At 40.3% G+C, this 9,371-nt stretch overlaps 1 non-coding gene across 1 annotated transcript; it reads left to right on the top strand.

Annotated features, from left to right (window-relative positions):
- The first annotated feature begins 8,900 nt into the window (after positions 1-8,900).
- On the top strand, positions 8,901-9,006 carry LOC125928008 (U6 spliceosomal RNA). Its single transcript, XR_007459531.1, has one exon. It is a non-coding gene; the product is annotated as a U6 spliceosomal RNA (small nuclear RNA).
- Positions 9,007-9,371: the final 365 nt, after the last annotated feature.

Here is a 9,371-nt window from a genome sequence, read left to right on the forward strand (position 1 = left end):
AAGACTCTCAAAGCAATCTCAAATTATATAAAACTCCAGTTCTGTGGAATGACTAGAAATCTAAATAGAAATGAGCTTTTCTCATTTAAAACATTTCTCACTTGCTGTTGTGAAATTATGGAAGACTGACAATTAGGAACAGAACAAAGCCCCTTCACTAAAGAGGCCCAAACAGTAAATAATGGAAAGAGATGAAAAGCAATGAGAGTAATCAAAGCCTGTAGTTTTTCTGTGCATCACTGAGACTTAATCTATGTCCTTTTAAAATGTTTACTGAGAGGTTTCCTGTGCCAGAGTTTAACCACATTCTTTACTATTTGACTCTGTACTACTCTTTTTAATACTGCCCTTTAACTATAAAATAGTAATTAAACAACAAAGTAATAGAGTAGAAAAAAATTTAGGTCTTAACATACTTATATTAGTCTTAATTAAAGTTCTGAGTCAGTTTATTTGATATAATGATTACTGACACCTACTTTTGTACTTAGATGGAAGAGCCATAAAAATCACATGTAGGAACTTGATAAACCTGTCTCAAGCAGGACCTCAGAAGAATGAACAACAATGAGCCTTTCCAAATTAAACAACCGGGACCTTGCCTCCTTGGCATTAATTCTTCTGATATGAGTAAGACACAGGCCTCACAGCAGGATGGCAAAGCTCTGAAAGCATTATCTCAAAGGACAAGAATAGAGCATACAAAGATATAAACCAGAGCTCAGAGAACTCCACAAACTGTAAATAGATGAGAGTGTGGTAAATGATGAAAATGTCATTGGAAAGCCCTTGAAAAAATGCCCGGTGGAAGAGTCTAAAACTCATTTCCCCTGATACTGTATAGAGATCTTGTTTAAAGAAGAAAGTAAATAGCTCAAGAAATCACCGGTCAGGAAATGATGAACGAACAGACTTTAGTGTGAGGACCTCCAGTGAGGACCGAGTCCTCTGCAGAAGTCTTCGTCTTCTGATGCTCCTGAGGTGGGGGGACGTGGGTAGGGGTACTTGTCACCTTTCTACCTGTGGGAAGTGATTTATGCCTGACTGCATGCTGGACAGGGGAACTATCTGAAACCTAGGTAGACAGTCATACAAGACATGGCAGGGGCACTTCGATATAAATGTCTAGAAGAGTTGAAAGAAAAAAAAAGATTTCAGACTATCTAGAGCCCTGAAAGAGCCTTCTACCAACTGTTTAGATCATTTAGATCATGGGGTTCTTCCCCAAGGGAATGCCAGAAAATTAAGGAGGTGAAAGTCAAACTCAAATCCTGCTGCAGATCCACTTTTGGAAAACTCTATCTTTGTTCTGAACTCTCATGTTTCATGGGCTGATCCAATCAATGATTTAAGAAGAATATTAACAAAGAGCAATTAGCTCTACTCGAACATTCAGAATCCAAGAAGTGATGACATAATGACTTTGAAGACTTCAGTCCTTGTTTACAAAGCAAACGAGACTAATATTCATGGCCTTTGGAAAGATGCTCTTTCATATTTGACACTGAGTGCATCTGATACAAATAGAAAACCTTGAGAAAGTATGAGTCTGCCTTCCTTAGAGGCCATCATTTATTATGTAAACACTGAGAGCCCCTTTGTTGTCCTTGCTGGGTCTGTCCATCAGAGCTACCTTTGCACACACCCAGCCTAGCCAGCTGCCCTCTAGACAGCTGACCAGCCCTTTAGATGGATCTGCAGTCACCTCAGAAACCTTAGGGTCACCTAGTGATTAGCTCACTGGGTCCCTCTGTGCCCTAATGCCATTCTCCTCTGGCTCATGTAAGTGTACTGTGTTAAACAAGGCTTTCACTCTACATAGACACCTGAGACATCCCTATCTGGCTCACCACTGCCTCCTGGTCTGGTATCAAAGCAGCCTCTCCAGCAGCACTGCAGACCACAACTTACTCTGAAAATCAATCTGAATCTAAAATGTGTATGTCCTGGGACACGTGAGTGGCTCATCAGTTAAGCGTCAGACTTTGACTCAGGTCATGATCTCACAGTCATGAGTTTGAGCCTTGTGTCAGCTCTGTACTGGGAGCCTGGAGCCAGCTTCAAATTCTGTGTGTCCCTCTCTCTCTGCCCCTCCCCACTCATGGTCTCTCTGTCTCTCTTTCTCTCTTTGTCAAAAATAAGTAAACATTAAAAAATTTTTAAAAAGAAATTAAAAATAAAAAATACACTAAAATGTGTATATCCTACAGTGTTCTTGTGTGTGTTCTGTGGTTTTTTATCTTACCTGAAAAACAAGGATGATGCTGACATCTACATTAGGAAGTATTCATAAATTGAAATTTGTTATCTGAAGAATTAGTCATATCTGTAATAGTGCCCAAGACAGGGCCTTCAACATGGTGATGGGAAACAGATGTGCTGACATGAATGAAATGATGATGCTGAATGATTTTCATTCATTATTAGTCATTTCATTTATTATTAGGTGTGTCATATTTAGATTAGTTGCCAAATTATAGAATTATTCTCTTATCAGCTTTGTTACACTCTCATTCCTTGATGCCTGGAGCAGAATTCTTAAAATGTGAAAAAGGTTCATGTGCTGGAGGAGGAAGAAAGACTTCCTCTATTTGTTCATCCAAATGGCTAATGTACTGAGACCAAGAGCTGGGAATCTAAAAACACTGCCTTCAATTTACACTAAGGAAAGCAACATTAAAATTACATTAAGCATGAACACCCCTGCTGAAGCAATTAAAAAACATTAAAAATTGTCAGGCAAACAGTTACCAACATAATGCAGCAAAAAGATTACATACCTGGAGTCTTGGATCAGGTTCTGGGTGTAGTCCTCGTAAGCCAGGAGATCTTGGGCAAGTCACTGGATGTTTCCAAGTTTCAGTGTCCTCTTCTGAAAAATGTAGATGTTAACCTCACAGGGCTGCTGTGAAGAGTAAATGTGACAATAAATTTAAGAACATTTTGTCAGTGCTATTCAAATAGTCTCATTTTAAAACTTATTGCTTTTAAAGCTGTGTAAATTGCAGGTTGCGACTCTTAAGAATTCTTTACCACATGTGGCAGGGTTCAGAGAGCATCATATGATGCTGATTCACAAATGTCAGCCACATCTAGCTTTGGGGCAGCTCTGGGAGTCTGTGGAGGTGAGCACTACCCTCCCCACATGCTGCTGCTGCTGCTGGGTTTCATCTGTTCTTCCTCCCATTTCTCTTCAAAATGCCACGGCCACCCCCATCAGTAGCACAGACCATACTTTGCACTTAAAGTGGATTCAATACTCTTTTTGTAGTTGACCTCCATGGTTAAGCACCAAGCATAATTAAGCTTCCATATGACAAAGTCTTGCAATTTCCAAAGAACTGACATGTACATTTGAAGATCAGTGTATTTGGAACTTGAGGACTACCTGCGCAATATTTTTTTCATGTACAGACCTGGCATGATTTTTTTCTAAATTAGATAAAGAATATTATGGGACGCCTGGGTGGCTCAGTCGGTTAAGCATCCGACTTCAGCTCAGGTCACGATCTCACGGTCCGTGAGTTCGAGCCCCGCGTCGGGCTCTGGGCTGATGGCCCAGAGCCTGGAGCCTGCTTCCGATTCTGTGTCTCCCTCTCTCTCTGCTCCTCCCCCGTTCATGCTGTGTCTCTCTCTGTCTCAAAAATAAATAAACGTTAGAAAAAAAATTAAAAAAAAAAAAAAGAATATTAGTAGCTAAAGGCAATACCCTGACTAATGTTTAAAGCTATGAACAATAGTAAAATCATAAATTGTGATTCCATTTATGCTTCTGCTGCCAAAGCTTAATCAGATTAGGAGTAGAACAGAGATTCCTCAATCTGATAAAAGTTACCTATAAAACAACCTACAGATAAACATGGTGAAATACCAAATATATACCCCCTAAGTCAAGAAAAAGACCAAGATGTTCACTCATATCACATTCTACTCAATCTTGTAGTGGAGGTCCTAACAGTACAGAAAGTCAAGAAAAAGAAATGAAAATTATAAAGGTCAAAAAGGAAGAATTAAAGGTATCTTTATTTGTAGATGGCAATTGTGTACATAAAAAATTCAAAGGAATTCATATGATGGAACTTTCTAAGGAACTGAAAATGTTATATATTTTTATCTAGATGGTTGATTACATGGGTATATACTCATATAAAAAGTCACTCAGCTGTCCACTTGAGATTTATGAATTTTACTTTATATAAATTATACCTCAAAATAAGCTATAAGGATTTAAAGATAATTTACATTTATCTATAACACCGATACTTTAAAAAAAATTTTTTTTAACGTTTATTTATTTTTGAGACAGAGAGAGACAGAGCATGAACAGGGGAGGGTCAGAGAGAGAGGGAGACACAGAATCTGAAATAGGTTCCAGGCTCTGAGCTGTCAGCACAGAGCCTGACGTGGGGCTTGAACTCACGGACCGCGAGATCATGACCTGAGCCGAAGTTGGACGCTTGCTTAACAGACTGAGCCACCCAGGCACCCCTCACTGATACTTTTTAAAAATGTTGATTTATTTTGAGAGAGAGAGAGAGAGGGCAAGCACGTGCAAGCAAGGGAGGGGCAGACAGAGAGAGGGAGAGAATTCTTAGCAGGCTCCGTGCTGTCAGCAAGAAGCCCAATTTGGGGCTCGAGCTCATGAACCGCGAGATCATAACCTGGCCAAAATCAAGAGTTGGATGCCTAACTGACTGAACTACCCAGGCACCCCATATAACCAATGATATTTTAAAAACAGGCCTGCAAATTATTTGACACTCTTCTCTTCAACATGTGGAGCTTAATTCCTTGCCCCTGCAATGTGGATAGGACATGGTGACTCACTTCTAATGAACAGAAGTGATGCTGTGTTGATGTCCAATTCTAGGTCATAAAAAGATGTAGGTTCCACTAACTTCTCTCTCTTAGAATCTGTTTGCTCTGTAGGGAGCCAGCCATTATGTTATGGAGACATTCAAGCAGCCTTGAGGAGAACACACATGGTGTGGAAATGAGGACTCAAACCAACAACCAGTACCAACTTGCCAGCATTGTGAATTGGCCAGTATGCACGTAGGTCTTCCAGCCTTTGAAACCATCAGATTCCTGAAGCCCTGATCTGCATTTTGACTACAACCTTGTGAGAGATCTGGAGGCAGAACCACTTGATTAAGCTGCTCCCACAAAACTGTAAGAGATATTAATGTTTATTGTTATTTTAAACCAGTAAATTTTGGGGTAATTTGTTATATAGCGATAGATAATATCTGTCTTCAGGGTTAGTGGTTACATTTGAAGGGTATACTTCACAACTATAAATGATTGAAATGTTTGTTTATATCTTATGTTCTAATCTGGAAAACCAGTATTGAGTGCTGTGTATAAGGCATTATTTAAATTAGAACATATTTAGGCCTGATAGTAAAAAGGGTTAGCAATAATACTATGTTATTAAATTTCTAGTTGTCTCTTCCCACTTTTGGACCCCCAATAAGTACAAAGTCTCCACATGTTCAGAATAGGTTTTCTATAGGGGTGATAGGTAAGAGAACAAATTACTGAGTAAGAATGAGAGCATCATAATAAAGTTATTTTGGGGGGAATTTTTCCATAGTAGCAAATCAAGGCACAAAAATGGAGGACCATACTTGGCAAAGTGAAATAATGAGAAAGAAGTAGAAGGAAACTGCCCCGTATTCAGGAAAACTTCTTAGCCTCTAACCAGTTGCATGTTGGGCTCATTATACTAATTTTGTTCTTACAAACGAGATTTCAAGTCCCTATAAATCATCTTGTTTATACTTTTGAAGCATCAAGAAGTCAGGTTGATACTCACTCAATGATAAATGTCTGGTTAGGACAATGCCTAACATCACCACAGCTTCTTCCCTAGCCAGCTACTTGTGCTTATGGGCCCCTCATCTTCAGCTTCCAGAGTTAGTTAGTTTGTTGTTGTTACAAGACACAAATCCTCCTACACACACTGAATGATCACACATAGCAATGCATGGCAATCATTCATTTTGCTTTCAGTGAACTAAGAAATTTAACTCTCAGCATGATGCTATGGTTTGTAGCCCCTTTGCAAAAGGGCTTTCAGATTAGCCCTTTTGGCATTAGCAGAAGAAAACTGCACAGATGTTTCCAACTCAGTGTGTCCGTCTTCAATGCCTCTTCTGCAGCCTTTCCATTCCATAATTTCAACAGTAAGTTTGTTAAATGAGCACTTCAAAATACATGATCATGAATAATTTTAAATGATTTAAACTGTAAGTACTAAGAGCAAATAAGCACTTGATGATGGATATTGTAAGAATTTCCCCTCAATAAATCATTAGTATTTTTCTCTACAACTACTTGTGGTTTTCTCAGAGCATTAATTTTTTCTGAAAAGCAAGGAAAAGTTAAAAGAACAGGAATAAATACCTGAACAAGCAGGGTGTTGTTCTCCTTGACCAAAGGCATGTTCTTGGTGCCTTTTATACACACAATGTGTCCTTGTGTGAGAACACACACCTTAGGGAGAAAATGAACAGGTATGGATGGTAATATGCGGTGAGTGGAAATTGTTCTTAGGCTGACAAAGTTAAGATTCAACCATAAAACCCTTTATTTCAGGAAATACAAAAACAGAAGCTTTTTATATTAGGAGAGAATTTTATAAGTAGGAATCACAGTGGGAATTAATGCTTAATCATAATCATAGTAACAATAGTGATGGTAACTTCTAAAAATCATGAAAATAACATGCTCCCCATCCCCAAATTTGAAGACCTTTCTGCATTAAGTGGAAGTGAGACCATCTTACTTGAGTAAGATGAAGGAACTCTGGAAAGATTTCTTTGTTAAACAAAGGAACTTTGGAAAACATAAGATGGAAGTAGATAATAAAGGATTGAGGGATGTAAGTACACATTGCTATGTTAATGAAGCTAAGTCACTCACATTCAGCTCCAGTTGGAGTTCTGACAGTGGACATGAAAAGAAATGAGCTGTGGCCAAGGGAAGAGGAGGTGAGGGTAACAGGGAGTGTGGTGCTGAGGAGAACATGAGGCAGAGGTGATGAAAGGCAGATTTGTAGATACAAAAAAAGGAAAACCTAATGGGGAGATGGGAGATGCCAGACTGAGGGACATTTTTGGTCACTGGAAACTTTGGCTCAGTGGTGCCAAGGCTGGACAGGGGTGGTGGTGGCAAAAGGACAGGTGTCAGAGGGTTTCAGTCTGTGACCTCAGGACAGGCGCCTCTCTCTCATCGCCTCCTCAGCCAAGAGCCCACGGGGTTATCTAAGCACGCTCTGATCTTGCAGTGGGAGCGTTATGCATTTCGTTCTTGCTTTGATCCGAGAGATTAGTGTGCTCTTTACCACGTTCTCCATGAAGAGGGTGGGGACAGTCAGGATTTAGAGGAAACCCCGGGGGACCCGCCTACCAGATGCTATGCCTGGAGGCAGAGAGCATTCTAGCTTTTCCCCCAAGATAAAGTGAAACGGCAGAAAGCCAGGACAGGAACCAGCTCCCAGCCTGTGTCTGCACAAGGACACTCTACAGTGGACTCAGAGCCTGGGGGACAGTTCTTGGGCCCAGAGCTTTTTAGGGTTTTGTGTGTTACCAGGCAGTCTTGATCACTATGTGATACCTCTTCTCAGACTTTTCATCAGCCAGTGAGTCAACACACATTGAAAAACCAGAGTGTACAATCAGTGCTAAGTGTTCAGTCATATTCAAGGGCTTTATAATCATAGGCCACATTTCTTTCTACTTTCTATGGCTTTGTCCAAGTGCACAGTGGCCAGAGAATCTTTGTTTATACCACTTCAAGGGTTCCATTATAATAGAAGTTGCCTCTGAAAGTGCAGCAGTTAATGTCATATAGAGCAAAATGAAATGAAAAGAAAAAGCCCCAACTGAGAGATATTGGACCAGCTGCTTGACCTCTGAATGTTTTCCCCTCATCTGTAAAATTAGGATACTGTTGTTGATGATGATGTTGATCCCTAGCTCCTGGTGTTATGAATAACACATAAAGTGTGAAGGGTAATGTGTGTGTCAGCTGTCCTTGCTGTAACTCAGGGTTGGAGTCCTTGGTCCCATGAAAGCCTAGATTTGCTATTTCTGGCCCACAGCAGGGCTTCCTGGAGGTGAGCATGACGAGTTTTCTGTGAACTTGGTGGGTGCAGACAACCTCAGGTTCCAAGGGAAGCCATCTCCAGACCCCACTGGTTGCCTGATGGATGGTAGGGGCTTCTGTGCAGATATTGTGGGGCAGGATCATGCTTAGTGTCTTGCAGACTTGTGCCAAATAAGCTCTACTTTACATTAGTTTTTAGAAATTACAAACTGCTGCAGAGCTCTAACACTAGACTCAGTTGTTTTAAAACCTCAATAAATAGAATGAAAGGAAAACACACTATTTAAAGACTACCATGTATTTTCTTTTTTTATGAGAGGTAAAGCCCAAATTAGTAATTTTTCTATTTGAGAAAAGGGAAAAAAAACCCAAAACAAAAAACCCTCTCCAAAGCTGAAGCCAAGATCCTACTCTGGAATGGAGTTTAAGACAATGCAGAATTTTATTGTTTTCTACAATAGTGCCAAGGTGGTCTTTACTGTGGGTAGAATTGCATTTCTTCATTGTTTCATTGATTCATTCATTCCCTTACTCATTTAACTAGGATGCTCTGAGCTACTATGTGCCTACCACTCCTCTACGTCCTGAGTTCTGCCCTAATGGAGCTCACTCACAATCTAGTGAGGGGAGCAGACACCAATCAGACAATCATGTCACTCATGCTGGGTACTGTGCAGTCAAGGGGTTGTGTGACAAGGGATGGGCCTGGTCTTGGAAGGCTTCCCTGAATAAGTGACTCAAGCTAAGATCTGCAGGATGGGTCAGACTTGATAGTCAGAAGAGGGTGAGTACTCACTTCAGCAGCACATAGACTAGAACTGGAACAATACAGTGAAGATTAGCATAGTCCCTGTGTAAGACTGACATGCAACTAGTGACATGTTCTGTATTTTTGCATGACAACACAAATGTATTTAATGCTATTCAGCTGTATACTTAAAATGGTTGAAATGGTACATTTTATGTTGTGTCTATTTTACGATAATAAAACAGAGGGGGATGGTGTTGAGAAGGTTCTGCTGCAAGCAGAAGGAAGAGCTGGTAGATATGTCTAGTGAGACATTTGAGAGCAAAGCCAGCAAAGCTGGTCTGTCAAGATTTGAGGGAGGTGGTAGGTGACCCAAGATGAAGGTGGAGTTGCAAGCAGAGGCATCAAACCTGAATATTGATGATCTGTGTCCTGAAACCAGTGGGAGATTGTGGAGACTTTCATCAGGGCAGTGATGTATTTGTATTTTAAAAAATTACCCTTGGGGTGC

This window comes from Panthera uncia, chromosome D4 (genome assembly GCF_023721935.1).
Source record: "Panthera uncia isolate 11264 chromosome D4, Puncia_PCG_1.0, whole genome shotgun sequence".
Taxonomy (NCBI): domain Eukaryota; kingdom Metazoa; phylum Chordata; class Mammalia; order Carnivora; family Felidae; genus Panthera; species Panthera uncia.